At 39.2% G+C, this 27,198-nt stretch overlaps 1 non-coding gene across 1 annotated transcript; it reads right to left on the bottom strand.

The window, feature by feature from the left end:
• Positions 1-4,434: 4,434 nt before the first annotated feature.
• On the bottom strand, positions 4,435-4,542 carry LOC112704292 (small nucleolar RNA R71). Its single transcript, XR_003154925.1, has one exon. It is a non-coding gene; the product is annotated as a small nucleolar RNA R71 (small nucleolar RNA).
• Positions 4,543-27,198: the final 22,656 nt, after the last annotated feature.

Genomic DNA, 27,198 nt, shown 5'->3' with positions numbered 1-27,198 from the left:
CGCTTCAGCTCCCTTAGATCACGCCCTTGCTTTTCCTGTTCCTTGAGCAGTTTGCAAAGCATGCTACTTTGATTATTCTGTTCTTCCTTTATTTGGTCCATAGCTTCTTGCAATTTGGAAATAGAAGCCTCAAGATGTTCCCAATATTCGAATTGAGGCAGTTCTGGGAGGGCTTCTTGTGCTCTCCTCTTGGTTGAATCATCTTGTTGCTGTTGTCTGACCATTGATATTCCAGTAATTGGCTTTTCAATTAGGATATATTCTGTTATTCCCATCTTTACTCCAGCATCTTTGCAGAGCATAGAAATTAAGCTCGGATAGGCCAATCTGGCGTCCTTAGAATTCCTGTTTGCTATTTTGTATAGCTCACATGAGATCAGCTGATGGACTTCTACTTCTTTTCCCAACATGATGCAGTGAATCATTACTGCTCTTTTAATAGTGACTTCAGAACGGTTGCTGGTGGGCAATATGGAACGCTGATGAGCAGATAATTTGTATACTTTTTGTCATTGTTTTTAGTATGTTTTTAGTATGATCTAGTTAGTTTCTAGTATATTTTTATTAGTTTTTAGTTAAAATTCACTTTTCTGGACTTTACTATGAGTTTGTGTGTTTTTCTGTGATTTCAGGTATTTGCTGGCTGAAATTGAGGGACCTGAGCAAAAATCTGATTCAGAGACCAAAAAGGACTGCAGATGCTGTTGGATTCTGACCTCCCTGCACTCGAAGTGGATTTTCTGGAGCTACAGAAGCCCAATTGGCGCGCTCTCAACGGCGTTGGAAAGTAGACATCCTGGGCTTTCCAGCAATATATGATGGTCCATACTTTGCCCAAGATTTGATGGCCCAAACCGGCGTTCAAAGTCACCCTCAGAAATCCCAGCGTTAAACGCTGGAACTGGCACCCAAATGGGAGTTAAACGCCCAAACTGGCACTAAAGCTGGCGTTTAACTCCAAGAAGAGTCTCTGCACGAAAAATTCTTCATTGCTCAGCCCAAGCACACACCAAGTGGGCCCGGAAGTGGATTTTTATGTCATTTACTCATTTCTGTAAAGCTTAGGCTACTAGTTTTCTATAAGTAGGACCTTTTACATTTGTATTTTCATCTTTGGACATCTAGTTCTTAGATCATGATAGAGACTTTGGTAGCCATCTTCATTTTTATGCTATCTTAGATCATTGGGAGGCTGGCCATTCGGCCATGCCTAAACCTTATGCTTATGTATTTTCAACGGTGGAGTTTCTACACACCATAGATTAAGGTGTGGAGCTCTGCTGTACCTCGAGTATTAATGCAATTACTATTGTTCTTCCATTCAATTCCGCTTGTTCTTGTTCTAAGATATCACTTGTTCTTCAACTTGATGAATGTGATGATCCGTGACACTCATCATCATTCTCACCCATGAACAAGGTGACTGACAACCACTCTTGTTCTACAAGCAACCAAGGCTCCAGTGAATATCTCTTGGGTTCTTTAACCGGAATCTTCGTGGTATAGGCGAGAACTGATGGCAGCATTCAAGAGAATCCGGAAGGTCTAACCTTGTCTGTGGTATTCTGAGTAGGATTCAATGATTGAATGACTGTGACGTGCTTCAAACTCCTGAAGGCGGGGCGTTAGTGACAGACGCAAAAGAATCACTGGATTCTATTCCGGCCTGATTGAGAACCGACAGATGAATTCCGCTATGCTGTGACAGAGCATATGCAATCGCTTTCACTGAGAGGATGGGAGGTAGCCACTGACAACGGTGAAACCCTTGCTTAAGCTTGCCATGGAAAGGAGTAAGAAGGATTGGATGAAGGCAGTAGGAAAGCAGAGAGACGGAAGGGAAGGCATCTTCATGCGCTTATCTGAAGTTCCTACCAATGAATTACATAAGTATCTCTATCTTTACCTTTGTGTTATTTTCGTTCATCACCATATACATTTGAGTTTGCCTGACTAAGATTTACAAGATGACCATAGCTTGCTTCAATACTAACAATCTCCGTGGGATCGACCCTTACTCGCGTAAGGTTTATTACTTGGACGACCCAGTGCACTTGCTGGTTAGTTGTGCGAAGTTGTGTAATGCCATGGTATTGAGCCACCAAGTTTTTGGGGTTCATGACCGGGGATTATGAGAGTTGTGAAAAAGTATTGTTCACAATTTCGCGCACCAAGTTTTTGGCGCCGTTGCCGGGGATTGTTCAAGTTTTGAGCAAGCTTTTGGTAACATTAGTGCCAAGATCCGGCAACAACACCAAGTTTTTGGCGCCGTTGCCGGGGATTGTTCAGTTTGGACAACTGAAGGTTCATCTTGTTGCTTAGATTAGGTATTTTTTTTTTTTGAAATTCTTGAAGATGAATTCTAGAGCTTCATGATGATTTGTTGAAGTCTGGCTGGCTGAGAAGCCATGTCTAATCTCATTGGACCGAGGTTTCAACTTATCATCACAAGAGCTTGTTGATTTTTATCAATCTTGCTTTTGGAGCAATGATCTGCTAAGGCTTGGCTGGCCTTTGGCCATGTCTAGTGTTTTGGACCGAAGCTTTCTTTGAAAGCTTGGCTGGCTGTGAAGCCATGTCTAATTCCTGGACCGGAGTCTTAGACTAACATTACACTGATTCCTGGAATTCTCATTAAGAATTTTGATATCTTTTTCCATTTAATTTTCGAAAAAAAACACAAAAAAATTTCAGAAAAATCATAAAATCAAAAAAATATTTCTTGTTTGAGTCTAGTGTCTCATCATAAGTTTGGTGTCAATTGCATGCATTCATATGTCTAAGTGATCTTCAAGATGTTCTTGATGATTTACTTGCTCTGATCTTTGAATTCTATTGACTTGAGTGTTTTGTGTGTCTCATATGCATTTTCATTTTGTTAGTGTCAGTAGTATACAAACTGCTAAGTTTGGTGTCTTACATGCATTGTTATTTGATTCTTGTTGCATTTTGGTTTTTCCTTATTATTAAAAATCCAAAAATATTTTTAATTTGTGTCTTTTCAAGTCAATAATACAGAGAATTGAAGATTCAGAACATACAGCAGAGGAATTGCACAGAAAAAGCTGGGCGTTCAAAACACCCAGTGAAGAAGGACAGACTGGCGTTTAAACGCCAGCCAGGGTACCTGGTTGGGCGTTTAACGCCCAAAAGGGTAGCATTTTGGGCGTTAAACGCCAGAATGTGCACCATTCTGGGCGTTTAACGCCAGGATGGCTAGAAGGGAAGATTTTGTTTTCAAATCAAATTTTTTTCAAGTTTTCAAAATCTTTTCAAAATCAAATCTTTTTCAATTCAATTTTTCAATCAAATCTTTTTCAAATTCAATTCTTTTCCATTTTTAAAGATACTTACTATCAATCAATGATTTGATTCAACATTTCAAGTATGTTACCTTTTCTGTTGAGAAAGGTTTAATGTTTGAATCATATCTTTTCTTGTTAGTCAAGTTTTTAATTTTCAAATCAAATCTTTTTAAAATGTTTTTCAAATCATATCTTCCCAATCACATCTTTTTAAAACTAAACATATCTTCTTAACCATATCTTTTTCAAAATAGTTTTCAATCAAATCTTTTTGATTTCTAATTTCAAAATCTTTTTCAAAAATCACTTGATTTCTTTTCCATTTTCATTTTTGAAAATTAAGTAATGTTTTTCCAAAAATGTTTTCAAATTTCCTACTTAATTTTCGAAAATCACTTCCCTCCTTCTCACATCCTTCTATTTATGGACTAACACTATCCCTTAATGCAAAATTCGAACTCCATCTCCTTTGTTAAGTTCAAATTTTCCACTTCTGTCTTCTACTCTTCTTTTCCTCTGACACCTAAAGGAATCTCTATACTGTGACATAGAGGATTCCACATTTTCTTGTTCTCTTCTCTTTCTTATGAGCAGGAGCAAAGACAAAGGCATTATTGTTGAGGCTGATCCTGAACCTGAAAGGACCTTGAAGAGAAAGCTAAGAGAAGCCAAAGCACAACTCTCTTTAGAGCACCTGAACGAATTCTTCAAAGAAGAAGAACAAATGGCAGCCGAAAACAACAACAATGCCAACAATGCAAGGAAGGTGCTGGGTGACTTCACTGCACCTACTCCCGACTTCTATGGGAGAAGCATCTCTATCCCTGCCATTGGAGCAAACAACTTTGAGCTTAAGCCTCAATTAGTTTCTCTAATGCAACAGAATTGCAAGTTCTATGGACTTCCATTGGAAGATCCTCATCAGTTTTTAGCTGAGTTCTTGCAAATCTGTGACACTGTCAAGACTAATGGGGTTGACCCTGAGGTCTACAGACTAATGCTATTCCCTTTTGCTGTAAGAGACAGAGCTAGAACATGGTTGGATTCTCAACCTAAAGAAAGCCTGGACTCTTGGGAAAAGCTAGTCAATGCCTTCTTGGCAAAGTTCTTTCCACCTCAAAAATTGAGTAAGCTTAGAGTGGAAGTCCAAACCTTCAGACAGAAGGAAGGAGAATCCCTCTATGAAGCTTGGGAAAGATACAAACAATTGATCAGAAAGTGTCCCACTGATATGCTTTCTGAATGGAGCATCATAGGTATTTTCTATGATGGTCTCTCTGAATTGTCCAAGATGTCTTTGGATAGCTCTTCTGGAGGATCTCTTCATCTGAAGAAGACGCCTACTGAAGCTCAAGAACTGATTGAAATGGTTGCAAATAACCAATTCATGTACACTTCTGAAAGAAATCCTGTGAACAATGGGACTAGTCAGAAGAAAGGAGTTCTTGAAATTGATACTCTGAATGCCATATTGGCTCAGAACAAAATATTGACTCAACAAGTCAATTTGATTTCTCAAAGTCTGTCTGGAATGCAAAATGCACCAAGCAGTACTAAGGAAGCTTCATCTGAGGAAGAAGCTTATGATCCTGAGAACCCTTTAATGGAAGAGGTGAATTACATGGGAGAACCCTATGGAAACACCTATAATCCTTCATGGAGGAATCATCCAAACCTTTCATGGAAGGATCAACAGAGACCTCAACAAGGTTTCAATAACAATAATGGTGGAAGAAACAGGTTTAGCAATAGCAAGCCTTTTCCATCATCTTCTCAGCAACAGACAGAGAGTTCTAAGCAGAATACCTCTGACTTAGCAACTATGGTCTCTGATCTAATCAAAACCACTCAAAGTTTCATGACTGAAACTAGGTCCTCCATTAGGAATTTGGAAGGACAAGTGGGACAGCTGAGCAAGAAAATTACTGAACTCCCTCCTAGTACTCTCCCAAGCAATACAGAAGAAAATCCAAAAGGAGAGTGCAAAGCCATCAACTTGGCCGAATCCTGGGAGGAAGAAGAGGCAGTGAACGCCACTGAGGAAGACCTCACTGGACGTCCACTGGCCCCCAATGAGTTCCCCAATGAGGAACCTTGGGAATCTGAGGCTCAAACTGAGACCATAGAGATTCCATTGGACTTACTTCTGCCATTCATGAGCTCTGATGAGTATTCTTCCTCTGAAGAGGATGAGTATGTCACTGAAGAGCAAGTTGCTAAATACCTTGGAGCAATCATGAAGCTGAATGACAAGTTATTTGGAAATGAGACTTGGGAGGATGAACCCCCTTTGCTCACTAAAGAACTGGATGACTTGTCTAGGCAGAAACTGCATCAAAAGAGGCAGGATCCTGGGAAGTTTTCTATACCTTGTACCATAGGCACCATGACCTTCAAGAAGGCCTTGTGTGACTTAGGGTCAAGTGTAAACCTCATGCCCCTCTCTGTAATGGAGAAATTAGGGATCTTTGAGGTGCAAGCTACAAAAATCTCACTAGAGATGGCAGACAACTCAAGAAAACAAGCCTATGGACTTGTAGAGGATGTTCTGGTAAGGGTTGAAGACCATTACATCCCTACTGATTTCATAGTCCTAGAGACTGGGAAGTGCATGGATGAATCCATCATCCTTGGCAGACCCTTCCTAGCCACAGCAAAGGCTGTGATTGATGTTGATAGAGGAGAGTTGATCATTCAAGTGAATGAAGATTCCTTGGTGTTTAAGGCCCAAGGATATCCCTCTGTCATCATGGAGAGGAAGCATGAAGAGCTTCTCTCAAAACAGAGCCAAACAGAGCCCCCACAGTCAAACTCTAAGTTTGGTGTTGGGAGGCCACAACCAAACTCTAAGTTTGGTGTTGAACCCCCACATTCAAACTCTAAGTTTGGTGTTGGGAGGTCCCAACACGGTTCTGAGCATTTCTGAGGCTCCATGAGAGTCCTCTGTCAAGCTAATGACATTAAAGAAGTGCTTGTTGGGAGGCAACCCAATGTTTTATAATTAACTATTTTCTTTTGTTATTTTATGTCTTTTGTAGGTTGATGATCATAAGAAGTCACAAAAACAATGAAAAAAGCAAAAACAGAATGAAAAACAGGAAGAAAAATAGCACACCCTGGAGGACGCACCCACTGGCGTTTAAACGCCAGTGAGGTTAGCTGGTGGGCGTTTAACGCCCAGTCTGGCACCATTCTGGGCGTTTAACGCCAGAAAGGGGCACCAGACTGGCGTTAAACGCCAGAAAGGGGCAAGATGCTGGCGTTAAACGCCAGAAATGGGCACCAGCCCGGCGTTTAACGCCAGAAATGGCACAAAACGTGATTTTGCATGCCATTTGGTGCAGGGATGGCTTTTCCTTGACACCTCAGGATCTGTGGGCCCCACAGGATCTCCACCTACCCTACCACTCTCTCTCTTCTTCACCAATCACCATTCAAATTCAAGAGGAAAGCCGGTTCAATTAAGAAGGCATGACCTCAAGCCCGTGGCTAGAGGATGGTTAGAGTTCATACAACGCTCAATCATTCCCACTAGCAACCGGTCCGAAGTTACCATAGACCGGGCTATCATGATCCATAGCATCATGATTGGAGAAGAAATAGAGGTTCATGAGGTTATAGCCCAAGAACTCTATAAGGTGGCGGACAAGTCCTCTACCTTGGCAAGGTTAGCCTTTCCTCATCTCATTTGTCACCTCTGTTATTCAGTGGGAGTTGACATAGAGGGAGGCACTCCCATTGATGAGGACAAGCCCATCACTAAGAAGAGGATGGAGCACACAAGAGATCCCACTCATCATGAGATCCCTGAGATTCCTCAAGGGATGCACTTTCCTCCACAAAACTATTGGGAGCAATTAAACACCTCCATAGGAGAGTTGAGTTCCAACATGGGACAACTAAGGGTGGAGCATCAAGAACACTCCATCATCCTTCATGAGATTAGAGAAGATCAAAGAATCATGAAGGAGGAGCAACAAAGACAAGGAAGAGACATTGAGGAGCTCAAGCACTCCATAGGATCTTCAAGAGCAAGAAAGAGTTGCCATCACTAAGGTGGACCCGTTCTTTGATTTCCTTGTTCTTTATTCTTCTGTTTTTCGAATTTTATGCTTATGTTTATCCATGTTTGTGTCTTGTGATCATTAGTGTCTTAGTGTTTATGCCTTAAAGTTATGAATGTCCTATGAATCCATCACCTTTCTTGAATAAAAATGTGCTTAATTGAAAAAGAAAAAGAATTGCATGAATTTTGAATTTTATAACAGTTTAATTATTTTGATGTGGTGGCAATATTTTTGTTCTCTGAGTGTATGCTTAAACAGTGCATATGTATCTTGAATTTGTGGTTCATGAATGTTGGCTCTTGAAAGAATGATGAAAAAGGAGACATGTTACTGAGGATCTAAAAAATCATAAAAATGATTCTTGAAGCAAGAAAAAAGGCATTTCTATTAAAAAAAAAACCCGAAAAAAAAAACGAAAAAAATAGAGAATAAAGAGTTGTGATCCAAGGCAAATAAGAGTGTGCTTAAGAACCCTGGACACCTCTAATTGGGGACTTTAGCAAAGCTGAGTCACAATCTGAAAAGGTTCACCCAATTATGTGTCTGTGGCATGTATGTATCCGGTGGTAATACTGGAAGACAGAGTGCTTTGGGCCACAGCCAAGACTCAGTAAGTAGCTTTGTTCAAGAATCATCATACTTTACTAGAAGAATCATTAACACTATCTGTACTCTGAGTTCCTAAAGAAGCCAACCATTCTGAATTTCAAAGGATAGAGTGAGATGCCAAAACTATTTAGAGGCAAAAAGTTAAAAGCCCCGCTCATCTAATTAATACTGATCTTCACAGATGTTTTTGGAATTCATTGCATATTCTCTTCTTTTTATCTTGTTTGATTTTCAGTTGCTTGGGGACAAGCAACAATTTAAGTTTGGTGTTGTGATGAGCGGATAATTTGTATACTTTTTGGCATTGTTTTTAGTATGTTTTTAGTATGATCTAGTTAGTTTCTAGTATATTTTTATTAGTTTTTAGTTAAAATTCACTTTTCTGGACTTTACTATGAGTTTGTGTGTTTTTCTGTGATTTCAGGTATTTTCTGGCTGAAATTGAGGGACCTGAGCAAAAATCTGATTCAGAGACTAAAAAGGACTGCAGATGCTGTTGGATTCTGACCTCCCTGCACTCGAAGTGGATTTTCTGGAGCTATAGAAGCCCAATTGGCGCGCTCTCAACGGCGTTGGAAAGTAGACATCCTGGGCTTTCAAGAAATATATGATAGTCCATACTTTGCCCAAGATTTGATGGCCCAAACCGGCGTTCAAAGTCACCCTCAGAAATCCCAGCGTTAAACGCTGGAACTGGCACCCAAATGGGAGTTAAACGCCCAAACTGGCACTAAAGCTGGCGTTTAACTCCAAGAAGAGTCTCTGCACGAAAAATGCTTCATTGCTCAGCCCAAGCACACACCAAGTGGGCCCGGAAGTGGATTTTTATGTCATTTACTCATTTCTGTAAACCTTAGGCTACTAGTTTTCTATAAGTAGGACCTTTTACATTTGTATTTTCATCTTTGGACATCTAGTTCTTAGATCATGATAGAGACTTTGGTAGCCATCTTCATTTTTATGCTATCTTAGATCATTGGGAGGCTGGCCATTCGGCCATGCCTAGACCTTATGCTTATGTATTTTCAACGGTGGAGTTTCTACACACCATAGATTAAGGTGTGGAGCTCTGCTGTACCTCGAGTATTAATGCAATTACTATTGTTCTTCCATTCAATTCCGCTTGTTCTTGTTCTAAGATATCACTTGTTCTTCAACTTGATGAATGTGATGATCCGTGACACTCATCATCATTCTCACCCATGAACAAGGTGACTGACAACCACTCTTGTTCTACAAGCAACCAAGGCTCCAGTGAATATCTCTTGGGTTCTTTAACCGGAATCTTCGTGGTATAGGCGAGAACTGATGGCAGCATTCAAGAGAATCTGGAAGGTCTAACCTTGTCTGTGGTATTCTAAGTAGGATTCAATGATTGAATGACTGTGACGTGCTTCAAACTCCTGAAGGCGGGGCGTTAGTGACAGATGCAAAAGAATCACTGGATTCTATTCCGGCCTGATTGAGAACCGACAGATGAATTCCGCTATGCTGTGACAGAGCATATGCAATCGCTTTCACTGAGAGGATGGGAGGTAGCCACTGACAACGGTGAAACCCTTGCTTAAGCTTGCCATGGAAAGGAGTAAGAAGGATTGGATGAAGGCAGTAGGAAAGCAGAGAGACGGAAGGGAAGGCATCTTCATGCGCTTATCTGAAGTTCCTACCAATGAATTACATAAGTATCTCTATCTTTACCTTTGTGTTATTTTCGTTCATCACCATATACATTTGAGTTTGCCTGACTAAGATTTACAAGATGACCATAGCTTGCTTCAATACTAACAATCTCCGTGGGATCGACCCTTACTCGCGTAAGGTTTATTACTTGGATGACCCAGTGCACTTGCTGGTTAGTTGTGCGAAGTTGTGTAATGCCATGGTATTGAGCCACCAAGTTTTTGGGGTTCATGACCGGGGATTATGAGAGTTGTGAAAAAGTATTGTTCACAATTTCGCGCTCCAAACGCCCTATGAAATCTAGCGAACCTCTGGCTACTGGTTTTAGATCTTCCCTTTTGAGTTGAACTGGGATGCCAGTCATGCTGGTGGTCCACTTGGCTCCAGGGATGCATATATCCTCCAGAACCTTGTCTAGCCCTTTATTGACCCTCATCATTCTCCTATTAAAGGAGTCTGGATCATCTTTCAGTTGGGGAAGCTTAAATATCTCCCTGATCTTGTCAGAATTGGTATGAATGATCTTTCCTCTGACTAAGGTCCGATGGTCAAAGAGAGCAGCTCTAATTATTCTTTGCCTGTCTGTCTGCCATAGATTAGCATAGAACTCCTGAACCATGTTCCTTCCCACTTTCGTTTCAGGATTGGCCAGAATTTCCCAATTCCTGTTTCGAATTTGCTCTTGGATCTCCGGATATTCATCTTCTTTCAGATCAAATCTGACTTCCGGGATCACTGATCTGTGACTCATTATCTTGTAGTAATGGTCTGAATGTTCTTTAGTTAAGAACTTCCCTTGATTCCAAAGTGGCTTTGGAGTGTTCTCTTTCTTGCCTCTTGGGTTGGGTTGTTTTCCTTTAGGAGCCATGATCTTTAGTGGGTATGTTTTTGTGATCACGGATAAAACACACCAAACTTAAAGCTTTGCTTGTCCTCAAGCAAAAGAGAAGAAAGAAGAGGGATAGGAGGAGAGCAAGTGTTTGATGGTGAAGAGGAGGGGGGCGCCGAATTCAAAATATAGGGAGGGGGTGGGTAATTTTCGAAAATAGGAAAAGATAAGATATAAGATATGATTTGTAAAAGATAGATATGATAAGAAAAAGATATAGTTTTTTTAAAAAAGATTTAACTAATAATTAAAAGATAGATCTGAATTTTTAATTTTGAAAAAGATTTTAAAAAATAATTGAGTTTTGAAAACAAACTTAAAAGAGTTGGATTGGATTGGAAAACCATTTGTTTTTTTGGGTTAAGATATATTTAAAATTTTTGAAACATGGAATTTTAGAAATCAGGGTTTTTAGAAAACTAATTTGAAATGAGGGATGACAAATTGAGACATGTTTATGTAAGAAATCATGAATTGAAACATAAAAATTTAGAAAAATTAAGATTAAAAACGAATTTTTTTTACCTCCTCCCACTATCCTGGCGTTAAACGCCCAAACGATGCATGTTTTGGGCGTTTAACGCCCAATTGTTGCTTCTCCTGGGCGTTCAACGCCCAGCTGATGCTTCTTTCTGGCGTTGAATGCCAGGAAGTCCTTTGTCACTGGGCGTTTTTCTGAACGCCCAGGATGCTAGCAGTCTGGCGTTAAACGCCCAGAAGGTGCTTCTTTCTGGCGTTTAACGCTCAGAAGATGCTCCTTTCTGGCGTTTAACGCCCAGATGGCTACCCTTACTGGCGTTAAACGCCCAGTGGGTGCTTCTTTTGGGCGTTTAACGCCCAAATTGTTTCTTACTGGCTTTTTCACGCCAGTGAACTTCCAAATTTCCCTGTAACTTTGTGACTTCAACCAATTGTTATTTCACCTTTTGAAAATACTTTAGCATCTACCTGTAAAACTTTAATTAATTAGAAAAACGAATAAAATTAAATTTTGTGATTGGCTGGGTTGCCTCCCAGCAAGCGCTTCTTTAATGTCATTAGCTGGACTATTACTGATCTTCAATTAAGTTTCAGTCTTGAGCATTCTTGCTAGAAATTACCTTCAAGATAATGTTTAACTCTTTGTCCATTAACAATGAACTTTTTGTTAGAGTCATTATCCTGAAGTTCTATGTATCCATATGGTGATACACTTGTAATTACATATGGACCTCTCCACCGGGATTTTAATTTCCGGGGAATAATTTGAGCCTTGAATTAAATAGCAGAACTTTCTGCCCTGGCTCAAAGACTCTGGATGACAATTTCTTATCATGCCATCCTTTTGCTTTCTCCTTGTAAATTTTTGCATTCTCGAAAGCATTGAGTCTAAATTCCTCTAGCTCATTTAACTGGAGCAATCGTTTTTCTCCAGCTAACTTGGCATCAAGGTTCAGGAATCTGGTTGCCCAGTAGGCCTTGTGTTCCAGTTCCACTGGCAAGTGACATGCCTTTCCATACACAAGCTGGTATGAAGAGGTCCCTATGGGGGTCTTGAATGCTGTTCTGTATGCCCACAGAGCATCATCCAAGCTTCTTGCCCAATCCCTTCTACGGTTAATTACAGTCCGTTCCAGGATTCTTTTAAGTTCTCTATTTGAGACTTCAGCTTGCCCATTGGTTTGTGGGTGATATGGAGTAGCTACCCTGTGGCTAACTCCATAACGTACCAGAGCAGAGTAAAGCTGCTTATTGCAGAAATGAGTGCCCCCATCACTGATTAATACTCTAGGGATACCAAATCTGCTGAAAATATGTTTCTGGAGGAATTTTAACACTGTTTTAGTGTCATTAGTGGGTGTTGCAATAGCCTCCACCCATTTGGATACATAATCCACTGCCACCAGAATATAAATGTTTGAGTATGATGGTGGCAAAGGTCCCATGAAGTCAATTCCCCATACATCAAACAACTCAATCTCCAAGATTCCTTGTTGAGGCATGGCATAACTATGAGGTAGGTTGCCTGATCTTTGGCAACTGTCACAATTAAGCACAAATGCTCGGGAATCTTTATAGAGAGTAGGCCAGTAGAAGCCACTTTGGAGGACTCTTGTGGCTGTTCGCTCACTTCCAAAATGTCCTCCATACTGTGATCCATGGCAGTGCCATAAAATCTTTTGCGCTTCTTCCTTAGGCACACATCTACAGATTACTCCGTCTGCACATCTCTTGAAGAGATATGGTTCATCCCAAAGATAGTACTTTGCATCTGTGATTAATTTCTTTGATTGCACCCTACTGTACTCTTTGGGTATGAATCTCACTGCCTTGTAGTTTGCAATGTCTGCAAACCATGGCACTTCCTGGATGGCAAAGAGTTGCTCATCCGGAAAAGTTTCAGAGATCTCAGTGAGAGGGAGGGACGCCCCTTCTACTGGTTCTATTCGGGACAAGTGATCTGCTACTTGATTCTCTGTCCCTTTTCTGTCTCTTATTTCTACATCAAACTCTTGCAGAAGCAACACCCATCTGATGAGTCTGGGTTTTGAATCCTGCTTTGTGAGTAGATATTTAAGAGCAGCATGGTCAGTGTACACAATCACTTTTGATCCTACTAAATAGGATCTGAATTTGTCAATGGCGTAAACCACTGCAAGTAGCTCTTTTTCTGTGGTTGTGTAATTCTTCTGTGCATCATTTAGAACACGGCTAGCATAGTAAATGACGTGCAGAAGCTTGTCATGCCTTTGTCCCAACACTGCACCAATGGCATGGTCACTGGCATCACACATCAATTCAAATGGTAATGTCCAGTCTGGTGCAGAGATGATTGGTGTTGTAACCAATTTAGCTTTCAGAGTCTCAAATGCCTGAAGACACTCTTTATCAAAGATAAATGGCGTGTCAGCAGCTAGCAGGTTGCTCAGAGGTTTGGCGATTTTTGAAAAATCCTTTATAAACCTCCTATAGAATCCTGCATGCCCCAGAAAGCTTCTGATTGCCTTAACATTAGCAGGTGGTGGTAATTTTTCAATTACTTCTACCTTAGCTTGATCCACCTCTATTCCCTTGTTCGAAATTTTGTGCCCAAGGACAATTCCTTCAGTCACCATAAAGTGACATTTTTCCCAGTTTAAAACCAGGTTAGTCTCTTGGCATCTTTTCAGAACAAGTGCTAAATGGTTAAGGCAGGAGCTGAATGAGTCTCCAAATACTGAAAAGTCATCCATGAAGACTTCCAGGAATTTTTCCACCATATCAGAGAAAATTGAGAGCATGCACCTCTGAAAGGTTGCAGGTGCATTGCACAGGCCAAATGGCATCCTTCTGTATGCAAATACTCTAGATGGGCATGTGAATGCTGTTTTCTCCTGATCTTGGGGATCTACTGCAATTTGATTATAACCTGAATATCCATCCAGGAAGCAGTAGTATTCATGACCTGCTAGTCTTTCTAGCATCTGGTCTATGAATGGTAAAGGAAAATGATCCTTTCTGGTGGCTGTATTGAGCCTTCTATAATCGATGCACATACGCTACCCTGTAACTGTTCTTGTAGGAACCAGTTCATTTTTTTCATTATGAACCACTGTCATGCCACCTTTCTTAGGGACAACTTGGACAGGGCTCACCCAAGGGCTGTCAGAAATAGGATAAATAATCCCAGTCTCTAGTAATTTAGTGACCTCTTTCTGCACCACTTCTTTCATAGCTGGATTCAGCCGCCTTTGTGGTTGAACCACTGGCTTGGCGTCATCCTCCAGTAAGATCTTGTGCATACATCTGGCTGGGCTAATGCCCTTAAGATCACTGATGGACCACCCAAGAGCTGTCTTGTGTGTCCTTAGCACTTGAATTAGTGCTTCCTCTTCCTGTGGTTCTAGGGTAGAACTTATAATTACAGGAAAGGTATCACCTTCTCCCAGAAATGCATATTTCAGGGATGGTGGTAATTGTTTGAGTTCGGATTTTGGAGGTTTCTCCTCTTCTTGAGGGATTTTCAGAGGTTCTATTATCTTCTCTGATTCCTCCAAATCAGGCTGAACATCTTTAAAGATGTCCTCTAGCTCTGATTCGAGACTCTCAGCCATATTGACCTCTCTTACCAGAGAGTCAATAATATCAACACTCATGCAGTCATTTGGGGTGTCTGGATGTTGCATGGCTTTGACAACATTCAACTTAAACTCCTCCTCATTGACTCTCAAGGTTACTTCCCCTTTTTGGACGTCAATGAGGGTTCGGCCAGTTGCTAGGAAAGGTCTTCCTAGAATGAGAGTTGCACTCTTGTGCTCCTCCACTTCCAGCACCACAAAGTCAGTAGGAAAGGCGAATGGCCCAACCTTGACAATCATGTCTTCAATCACTCCTGCTGGGTATTTAATGGAGCCATCACCAAGTTGAAGACATATCCTGGTTGGTTTGATTTCTTCAGTTAAACCAAGCTTTCTGATAGTAGATGCAGGTATTAGGTTGATACTTGCCCCAAGATCACATAAAGCTTGCTTGGTACAAGTACCCTCTAATGTGCATGGTATTATAAAGCTCCCAGGATCTTTAAGCTTCTCAGGTAAGCTTTTCAGAATGACTGCACTGCATTCTTCAGTGAGGTAAACTTTTTCAGTTTCCCTCCAATCCTTCTTATAAATTAAGATTTCTTTCATGAACTTAGCATAAGAGGGTATTTGCTCAAGTGCTTCTGCAAACGGAATCTTTATTTCAAGAGTCCTGAGATAGTCTGCAAAGCGGGCAAATTGCTTATCCTGTTCCGCTTGGCGGAGTTTTTGAGGATAAGGCATTTTGGCTTTGTATTCATCAACCTTAGTTGCTGCAGGTTTATTACCTACAGAAGTGGGTTGGGAAGCCTTTTTAGAAGGGTTGTCATCAGTACTTGTATGTGACTGATCCCCCACTGGCATTTGAATGCCAGGGGTGGGAGCTGGAGTGGCGTTAGACGCCATCTCCCCATTTTTGAACGCCAGAACCATGTTCCCTTTGGGCGTTCAACGCCGGATTCATGCTTGTTTCTGGCGTTGAACGCCAGAAATGAGCATAGGCTGGGCGTTCAGCGCCAGCATTATTCCTCTCTGGGCTCTGATTGTCCTCAGAGGGATTTTGAGTAGCCATTTGTTCATTTCTTGGCTTCTTGCTGCTTTGAAGTGAGGTATTTAATGTTTTCCCACTTCTTAGTTGAACTGCATGGCATTCTTCTGCTATTTGTTTTGACAGTTGCTTTTCTGTTTGCCTTAACTGTACTTCCATATTCCTGTTAGCCATTCTTGTTTCCTGTAGTATTTCCTTGAATTCGGCTAGCTGCTGAGTTAGAAAGTCTAATTGCTGATTGAATTCATTAGCCTGATCTACAGGACTGAGTTCAGCAGTTACTGTTTTAGCTTCTTCTTTCATGGAAGATTCACTGCTTAGGTACAGATGCTGATTTCTGGCAACTGTATCAATGAGCTCTTGAGCTTCTTCAATTGTTTTTCTCATATGTATAGATCCACCAGCTGAGTGGTCTAGAGAAATCTGAGCTTTTTCTGTAAGCCCATAGTAGAAGATGTCTAATTGCACCCACTCTGAAAACATTTCAGAGGGGCATTTTCTTAGCATCTCTCTGTATCTCTCCCAGGCATCATAAAGGGATTCATTATCTCCTTGTTTGAAGCCTTGGATGCTTAGCCTTAGCTGTGTCATCCGTTTTGGAGGGAAATAGTGATTCAGGAATTTTTTTGACAGCTGTTTCCATGTTTTTATGCTGTTCTTAGGCTGGTTATTTAACCACCTCTTAGCTTGATCTTTTACAGCAAATGAAAACAGTAATAATCTGTAGACATCCTGATCTACTTCTTTATCATGTACTGTGTCAGCAATTTGCAAAAATTGTGCCAAAAACTCTGTAGGTTCTTCTTGTGGAAGACCAGAATACTGGCAGTTTTGCTGCACCATGATAATGAGCTGAGGATTCAACTCAAAGCTACTAACTCCAATGGAGGGTATACAGATACTACTCCCATATGAAGCAGTAGTGGGGTTAGCATATGACCCCAAAGTCCTCCTGGACTGATCATTCCCACTTAATTCCATAATGGAATAAAAGAGATGATATGTATGTTGATATTATTTATTTTATAAGAGTGGAATAAATAAAAATGGAATATAAAAAAAAATTTGAAAATATTTTGTGAAATTTTTTTTTTTGAAAAATTTTGAAATTGAAATAAAAATTTCGAAAAAGTAGATTTAAAATTAGTTAGGAAAGATCTAAAAAATTTTTTTTTTTGAATTTTATGATGAAAGAGAAAAACACATAAAAGACACAAGACTTAAAATTTTTAGATCTAATGCTCCTTATTTTCGAAAATTTTTGGAGGGAAAACACTAAGGAACACCAAACTTAAAAATTTTAAGATCAAAACACAAGAAAGACTCAAGAACACCTTGAAGATTTACAAGAACACCAAGAACAAAAGAAAGAACACCAAACTTAAAATTTTTAGAAAACCAAAATGAATTTTCGAAAATTATATCAAAATTAACAAGAAAACACCAAACTTAAAGTTTGGCACAAGATTAAATCAAGAAAATTTATTTTTGAAAAAGATTTTCAAAAGAACTGGTGCCCACTCGTCAAGAATATAAACCAATATTCTACCCAAATGGGCAGAAAAGGTAACAATTGTTCTGAATGGGTATATTCTTTTTGAAAGATTAATGCTTTGGATTAGTATAAGAAAAACAAGAAAAGACACAGAATAAGAAAAATTAAAGATCAATCAAGAAAAATACACAAGAACAACTTGAAGATCAATGAAGAACAAAGAACACAAGTCGAAAATTTTAGAAAAAATTATAAAAGATGCAATTGACACCAAACTTAGAACAAGACACTAGACTCACGAAAAATTAACAATTAATTAAGAAAAATAAATTTTTTGAAAAGAAATCTTTGAAAAGAAACTATCCTATCAAAATTTGATGACTCTATAACAACAAAAATAAATTATTCCTAATCTAAGAAATAAAATAAGCCTTCAATTGTTCAAACTCAACAATCCCCGGCAACGGCGCCAAAAACTTGGTGCACGAATTTGTAATTCGCACAACTAACCAGCAAGTGCACTGGGTCGTCCAAGTAATACCTTACGTGAGTAAGGGTCGATCCCACGGAGATTATTGGTTTGAAGCAATCAATGTTTATTTTATTAATCTTAGTCAGGAGGCCAATAAGGTTATTTGGATTTAATTTTAAGAAGTCAAAGTATTTAAAATTGTAAGAAAAATAAGAGAGAATCAAATCGTTACTTAGTATGCAGTAATGAGAAATATGTTGGAGTTTTGGAGATGCTTTGTCCTTTGAATTTCTACTTTTCCTTGAAGTCCTCTTCCCACACGCATTGTCCCTTCCATGGCAAGCTCTATGTAGGGTGTCACCGTTGTCAATGGCTACTTCCCATCCTCTCAGTGAAAACGTTCCTATGCTCTGTCACAGCACGGCTAATCATCTGTCGGTTCTCAATCAGGTTGGAGTAGAATCCATTGATTCTTTTGCGTCTGTCACTAACGCCCAGCCTTCAGGAGTTTGAAGCTCGTCACAGTCATTCAATCCCAGAATCCTACTCGGAATACCACAGACAAGGTTTAGACTTTCCGGATTCTCATGAATGCTGCCATCAATCCGGCTTATACCACGAAGATTCTGATTAAGGAATCTAAGAGATGTTCATTCAATCTGATGTAGAACGGAGGTGGTTGTCAGGCACACGTTCATGGATTGAGGAAGGTGATGAGTGTCACGGATCATCACCTTCTCCATAGTTAAGCGCGAATAAACATCTTAGATAAGAACAAGTGTGTTTGAATGGAAAACAAAGGAATTGTATTAAATCATTGAGACGCTGCAGAGCTCCTCACCCCCAACAATGGAGTTTAGAGACTCATGCCGTCAAAAAGTATGTAATTCAGATCTGAAAATGTCATGAGGTACAAGATAAGTCTCTAAAAGTTGTTTAAATAGTAAACTAGTAGCCTAGGTTTACAGAAAATGAGTAAACTAAGATAACTGGTGCAGAAATCCACTTCTGGGGCCCACTTGGTGTGTGCTGGGGCTGGGACTAAAGCTATCCACGAGTTGAGGCTTTTCTTGGAGTTGAACTCCAAGTTATGACGTGTTTTGGGCGTTCAACTCCGGATCATGACGTGTTTCTGGCGTTTAACTCCAGACAGCAGCATGTACTTGGCGTTCAACGCCAAGTTACGTCGTCTTTCTAAGCGCAAAATATGGACTATTATATATTGCTGGAAAGCCCTGGATGTCTACTTTCCAACGCCGTTGAGAGCGCGCCAATTGGACTCCTGTAGCTCCAGAAAATCCATTTCGAGTGCAGGGAGGTCAGGATCCAACAGCATCAGCAGTCCTTTTTCAGCCTAACTCAGATTTTTGCTCAGCTCCCTCAATTTCAGCCAGAAAATACCTGAAATCACAGAAAAACACACAAACTCATAGTAAAGTTTAGAAATATGATTTTTGCCTAAAAACTAATAATATTCTACTAAAAACTAATTAAAACATGCTAAAATCTACATGAAATTACCCCGAAAAAGCGTATAAAATATCCGCTCATCATTAATGCCAAATGATAAGGGTCTCATTTACATGGAAGCTTCAACATGTACGTGAGAAAACAATAGAAGCCATGGCATGCCAGTGGTACAAAAGGTACAACAATGGGGAAGATAGTGGGTAATGAAAGACAATGTAAGTTCATGTCAATGCAAAAAGAATACAGATATCATAAAAGATTGACATTGACAGAAAAATAGCATCACCCAACATTGTAAAACTAGTCACTAAAAATTATACCAAAGAAGATGCAACAGTTAAATAAGAAAATCAACACCAAAGGAAAAATAAAAAAAAAATTAGAAAAGAAGAGAAAAATATGTACTAAATTAAAATGCAATGAATGAAATATGCAAATAAATAAAATGAAAGATAAGAAGAATGAGAAGGGAAAGAAGTGAGTAAGAGAGGAGGGAGGGAAAAATTAGGATTGGGGGAAGAAAAGATAAGATATTTGGCAAATTAGGATTGAGCTGTGTGGCGCAAGCGACGCGGCCGCGTGGAGCACGCATTCGCGTGATTGCGCTTTAATTCAGTTGACGCGGTCGCGTCGGTCATGCGGCCGCGTCGGTCACGCGGACGCGTGACTCAGGTTATGCTACTAGCGCGAGGGCAGCCTCGCGCTCGCACAACTCTCTGTTTGAATTTGTATTTTTGCCAAATTTGGGGTGATGCGATCGCGTGGGGCATGCGATCGCGTGAGTGGGCTTCAGAAAGGAATGACGCGGACGCGTCGGCGACGCAGTTGCGTGATAGGGATTGTGCATCCAGCATCAATCCAGCACCACTCTTGCACAATAATTTGTTGTGCACCCTTTTTACGTCGAAAATCAGGGCACGCGGACGCGTCAGCGACGCGGTCGCGTGGGACGATATGTGCCACTGGCATGCCTCCAGCCACTCTCTCGCGTGACTCTCTGTTCAATTCTTTTCTACCCAACGCACTGGTGACGCGGACGCGTCAACGACGCTACCGCGTCGCGTGCGTGTATTTTTTTATGCAAAATGCAAAATGCAATGCTTAATGTGACTGCTATGTATGATTCTAGGTTCAATGAAGAATAAAATAAAACTTGAAAACAAATAAAAATGAAAAAAGAACGATCATACCATGGTGGGTTGTCTCCCACCCAGCACTTTTAGTTAAAGTCCTCAAGTTGGACATTGGATGAACATCCTGTTATGGCGGCTTATGTTTAAATTCATCCAAAAATCTCCACCAATGCTTGGAATGCCAATAGCCTCTGGGGTCCCAAACTAGGCATGTAAAGCTTCTGAGCAGCTTCAAACAGATTCTCAGGCTCCCGGAGTGACGAATGTCAGCATAGAATCCATGATCCCAAGCTTTGCTTTTAAATCCGCTTCCGTCTTGATCTACATGATTCCATCCGAATGGTTTAAAAAGTAGATTCTCACCATGGTGACCAAACGTTCTCTGTGATCCATTCAATTGAGCATGATACCAATCCGTGCGCTTCGAGTTGAAGTGTGGAACCTTATTGAACCTTGTGTACCAGATCTGAGTACGAGCCATTTCCCTTTTCCTCTTAAACCTGCAAAGAGCTTTGAAGTTTGTGTTGAGTGGTAGTGGCCTTGGGGTCAGTGTTTCCAGTGGTTCTACAAGCTCTACTCCCTTGTGGTCATCAGTGAATTTCTCCACTTCTTTGCAAACTTTTTCCGTTCCAGCCATGTCTTGGTCAAAGTTTTCCATATCTTTCTCATCACTTGAGTCATAATTAGGAGGTTGAAAAAAGTCGACCTGTGCATCATCGTCGTATTCACTTGGGAAAGATTCTTCTGTCTCAAAAAGTTCACTTGCGAATGCAAGTTCATTACTAGGAGGACTTGAATGGTGACTATCATCATCAAGAAAACATGCGTATTGGGTTACTCCATCCAGTTCTTCATAAGATATCTGCATTGGAGGCTGTGCAACATCCTCTTTAACATCAATTGTAACATCCTTGACATAGTTCTCCACAACTCTGGATTCAGGTGGCGGTTCAGCATCTCCTAAATCTTCAACCAACTTTTCTTCTTCTGCAATGACAGCTTCCTCTATTTGTTCCGGTACGAAGTTATGCTCTATGCTGTCCACTGGAGCTTCTAGCGTCTTCTTTGTGCTGTGTTCTTCATTAAATTCTCCACATGAAGCCATGGGAGTCTGTCGAGTGTCTGAACGTCTAGAAGATAACTGATTTATTGCTTGCTCCAGTTGATGAAGGGTTGCATTGAACTGGTTTACTGATTCCTTGAAGCGAACCTGTGATTCTTGGCTTGATGGATATGGACATGGTGCATAAGGGAGTGGTGGTTCTTGGGAGTAATTGGATTGGCGTTGGGGTGGATAAGGATCCTGTGGTAGTGAATGGTGAAAAGAAGCTTGTGAGTGTGGTGGTTCGAAGTTATGTCGAGAGAATGGTCTCTGGGCACAGGGTGGGACTTATTGGTAACTACTAGGCGGTCCACCAAATCTTTCAACTGGGTATGCATTGTAGAATGGTCGTTGTCCATGATATCTTGGAGGGTGTTGTTGCCTAAAGGGTTGATTAGATCCTCTTGGCTCCATCCATCCTTGATTGGTCTGACCTTGATGTATATTCCTACTGTGGTTTCTATTTCCTTCAACAAAGTTAGAACCAAACTCAAAGCGAGAGGGGTGAGAATTCATAGTAGTTATCAGAAATAAGGGGGAAAAAGGAGAAACAAATAAACAAGAAAAAGAAAAAAAAATATATATATATATATATATATATTGAAAACTATTTACAATAACCAATAATAAGGCACACGTTTGCAATTCCCCGGCAACGGCGCCATTTTGACGTTAGGATTTTTGCTAGTATAGAATTTTATAAAGTCGCGTTGTAGATATAGTTTCTAAATCAACAAAAATCCCTTCGTGCAAACGTTTTGGTTGTCACAAGTAACAAACCCCTAAATAAATTGATAACCGAAGTATTTAAAACTCGGGTCGTCTTCTCAAGGAATTGCAGGGAGGTATGTTCTTATTATTGGTTATGGAGATTGTAAATTGGGGTTTGAGAATGAGGAATGAATATGGCAAATAATTTAAATGGCAATTAAAATAAATAAATACTGTAAAGAAAACCCTTTGGCAAGGTACAAGAAATTGGAAGTCCAGACTTAGTTATTCTTATCAATAATAATGAAAATTGAATCTTAATTCCACTTAGTTAACCTTTGCTAAAGCAAAGAAAAGTCAAGGGACTAATTAGTTTGACCTTCGAATCCTATTTATTTCCTAAGAAAAGGTTGGGATTATTGAAGTTCAGTTCAATTAGCAAAGATAACAGTCATCAATTATGTTGAGTTAAGATAACTCCTGAGTTACTGATTTCTTAACCAAGACCAAAAGGAAAAGGAATTAAATCTACTAGAATAAAAATGTCTTCAGATTGGGAATAATCAATAACATAAATAAAAGAAAGCAATATTAACTGGAATACCTCAAATAACATTAAATAAGAAAATCATCATGAATGTGGCATAAGCCAAATAGGCAACATAACTAATATAAGCATTAAAGTATCTGAGAATAAGAGATAAATATAAAGTAAAAGAACATTGAACCTGGGATCGAGAGTCACTCCTAAAACTAAGAGAAGTCCTAAATCCTAATCCTAAAGAGAGAGGAGAAAACCTCTCTCCCAACTAAACCTAAATCATGGAAAGTGACTAAAAATTCGAGACTCCTTGAATGGATGCATTCCCTCACTTCATAACCCCTGGTCTATGCCTTCTGGACTTGGATTTGGGCCAAAAAGGGCTTCAGAATCCGCTATGAGCGTTTTCTGCAATTTCTGGTGCGTGGCCTCTGTCACGCGTCCGCGTGGGTCACGTGGTCGCGTCAATTGGAGTTTTCCTTGTCGCGCGGTCGCGTCAGTCATGCGGCCGTGTCATAGGTGTTCTATTTTAGGTGCACGATTGCGTCAGTCATGCGGCCGCGTCACTGCTTCTTCGCGCTTGGCATGCGGCCGCGTCGTCCATGTGATCGCGTCGCTGCCAGTTTCTTCAGAAACTCCGTTTTGTGCTTTCCTTCCATTTTTGTATGTTTCCTTTGCATCCTTTAAGTCATTCCTGCCTTAGAAGATCTGAAACTACTTAACACACAAATCACGGCATCGAATGATAATAAAGGGTAATTAAATTAATTAATTTTAAAGCATAGGAAACATGTTTTTCACATACATCACATAATAAGGAAGGAAAAGTAAAACCATGCAATTAATATGAATAAGTGGGTGAAGGATTGAATAAATCACTCAAACTAAGCACAAAATATATCATAAAATATGGGTTTATAACTACGCCCACTTTGTTTGAAATTGGATGGAGATGTAATTATCTAAAAAAAATCATCAACTTGTTCTCAACCAATTCATACTCAGGAAACTAATCTCTATGGCTCTCCACTAGTTGTCATCTTCGATGGATCCCATGAATTCAGACAGCAAGTCATTTGTTAAGACTCTAGAAAAGAAGGAATGAAGCTAAAGATTTATGAAGTGTGTGGTCCATGACATGTTGAGGTAGGTGCAACACGTGTGACAATTACACCATGGCTTAATCTTGGAGCTAAAGAGGAGGAAGGAAAAGATGGAAAAGAAGACTGTGAAGGTGAAGAAGGAGAGTATGAATGTTAGGGTTATGCGAGATATCATAAAAATTGGGGAAGAAGAGTGTCGTTTTCGAATAAAGGAGTCAGAGATCATTTTGTCCCTTGTTAGATTTGTCAAGGATCATTTTGTCCCATGTTAGAATTTTCAGGGACCATTTTGTCTTCCATTAGAGTTGACAGAGCCAAGGACCTAAGTGATTGACGAAATTAATTGTTAGGGACCAATCGAGTAATTAATTTTAGTTGGGGACTAAAATGTTTGGTTTAAAATTCTTTGAGAGCCAAAATGGGTATATACTTTTATTATTAACACTGTATATAATTTCCGTAAGTATTAAATTGCATTATAAGTTTATATATACTATATTCTTTGCATTACTATTATTAAAACTATTATTACGTTTGCTATTATTATTATTACATGATCATCATTACTATTTCTAGTATTATTATTATTATTATTAATTATGAAGCATGGAAATCAAAGGCGGTTTTGATTTTACATTAAGTTACATATATATTAGTAATATCATTATGCATTAGGTTATATATATATCGTAAGCTATATATATTATAAAGAAAGCCAAGGCGGCGTATTTAACATATATATATATATATATATATATATATATATATATATATATATATATATATATATATATATATATATGATTAGCGTATGCGAGACGGTAAAAGGAAAGAAAATAGCGAGAGAGAAGATCACGTAAACTCTTCCGAACTTCCAGCTTCGATTTCTTGAAATTCGTAACTCCAATAAAAAATCTAATCCAGTAAGAGTATTCGTAACCTCCTCCTCTACACGTTGGCACCATTTTTGATTAGTGAAAATTGACAGTGACGTAGCTCCTATTTCCTTTGGGTTTGGCCAACGAGAGTTTTAGGAGGCATAGACGATTCTGGATATTTTCTTCTTCGATAGCTCAGTCAGAAAGCTTCTCCAGAGCTTTGAATATTTTGATTCCGTACGAAGGTATGGTTTTGGTTTCTCGTAGTTAATGTTTAATGTCACGTGAAAACTTAGGCTAGAAGACCTTAAGATAAAAATGAACTAAATGTATAATTGATGGATCGTGCATATGGAATAGAATGTGTGGTTTAGCTGTTGTTAATAATTTGCTGTTGAAGTTGGTTTGTTTTGGACAAAAGATTTAATATTGGTATTTGTTTGATTTTGAAATAATTTGTTACTGGAAATGATTTGAATGACTAAGTGGTGTTTGGTTTGATAGTTGGGACCCTTGAAAGGTGGCAGAAATTCGAGTCTTAGAGAAGATATTGCCAAAATTTCTATAAGAATTAGAGTTTTGTTTGAGGTATTATTTTAAAAAAGAAAGAGATTATTACGTGGCTTGTGTATTTGAGACTATTTGTTGTCCTTCTGTCGCAAGATGTGATCGGGCACTTTAACTCCCCGGATTCCCCCATGGGCATGCATATATATATAAATATTGAATATTATATTTGAGCTTGGAGTTCATCTCCATGAAAAAATATATTATTGAGCTTGGAGTTCAACTCCATGGAATACTATATTATTGAGCTTGGAGTGTGACTCCATAGAATATTATATTTGAGGTTGGAGTTTGACTCCATGGAATATTATTGAGCTTGGGGATGCGCACACAGAGGGACTGTCCAATGGTTAACTACCAGGACATGTCGGGTTGGCTGTATAACCGACAGATGAGACTCATCAGCCATAAGACAGGCATACATCATATGCATTTGTTTGTTTGCTTGAGTATGCATCGTTTTGGTTTGCTTAACTGTTTAATCCTACTTATCTGCTACTTGTTCTACTTGCTATAAATGCTTCCCTATCTGTGTTTTTCTTGCTTGAACTGTGTGTGTTTGTTTTCTGAGAAATCCCTCTTGACGAAGGTGTGAGGAGAGAGGGTTGTTCCACCAGTGATTCGGAGGATTGGAGGAGACAGAACATGAATTATTAGGTTAAAGTTAGTTTCAGAACTAGAATACCTTAGATACTTACCTAACTTTTGGTTTAGTTTATTTTCCTTAAGAATGATTCTGAGTGTCGGAGTTCTAGGAATGCCTCCGGCTTTCCCGGGACCTTTTATATTAATTATGCAGGCACCTTTACCATACTAAGAACCTCCGGTTCTCATCCCATACTATGTTGTTTTTTTTCAGATGCAGGTCGAGAGACACCTCATTGAGCGTCTGGATATCCTCCTTTCAAGTGAAGAACTACTTTTTTGACTGTCATATTTTGTTTTTGGGCTATGTATACATGTTTATAGAATCTCCACATGTACATTTTGTGTTTTGTCCCTCCTAGAGGTCGACTTGGAGATACAGGGGTTTATTTTGTGGTTTGAGTTTTATTTTGGGTTGTATATATATATATATATATATATATATATATATATATATATATATATATATATATATATATATATAATCGTATACTCTGGCCAGCCTTAGCTTCGCAGGTCGAGTCTGAAGCTTGCTGTCTAAGTTTTGGAACTCTGATATGTATAACAAAAAGAGAAGAATTGGCTGAAAAATTGAAAGAAAACAGGGGATGAAATCTATCTATGATTAATGATCACCCTTGTTATAAGTTGGTGATTTGCTTGATGCACATGATTTATTTTGTTGTGGTTGCTTCCTTCTGGTTGATTTATTTTGCCGTGATTGCTGCCTTATGTTTTAATAATTTTTGGCAGTTCCTTTAAGCCTTAGTATGAGAATAAATTCTGATAGTTGCTGTGTTTTGAGATGATCATGTTTGATTAAAAATATTTTTCTTGCCACAATTATTTTGCTCTGATATGTTGATTGGAAAATATTTTTCAAATAGCTTGAACAACAATCTCTTGAAAAAGCAAAAATATTTTGGTTAATATGTACTCAATTGCATTGGGTGTGTTTGAGCAGAAAGTCATTTATATGATAACAAATGAGTTTTGTTTGTCATTCAATTCTACTCATATATTAAGCCATTCAACATTTCAAACTTCATATGTTGAATAACATAGATGCCTTAGGCTTGATAAAAAGGTGTTACAGGTAAGAGCTTCCCTTGGTAAAAATGGCTTATATTAAGGGGGAGCCATGTGACAATTAGAAAAGGGGAGAAATACAAATCTTCAAAGGGAGTACTCTATACTCTAATTCTAAATTTCTTTCTATTTTAATTTTTAATAATTTTGTCATCAAGGGGGAGATTGATGAGTTTGGAAAACTCTAAATTTATTTTGATGATGAACAAACATTATTGAAATAATTAATTACAAAATTATTAATTTGTTTTTCATTTAATATATGTTGATTAATAATTTTGTGATGCAAATTTTGTATTGGGCCGAAAAATAACAAGCCCATTGGAACAAATTTTCTCAGCCTTGTTATTAAACTAT

Source organism: Arachis hypogaea, chromosome 7 (genome assembly GCF_003086295.3).
Source record: "Arachis hypogaea cultivar Tifrunner chromosome 7, arahy.Tifrunner.gnm2.J5K5, whole genome shotgun sequence".
Lineage (NCBI taxonomy): Eukaryota > Viridiplantae > Streptophyta > Magnoliopsida > Fabales > Fabaceae > Arachis > Arachis hypogaea.
This window is presented reverse-complemented; position numbering and strand designations above follow the sequence as displayed.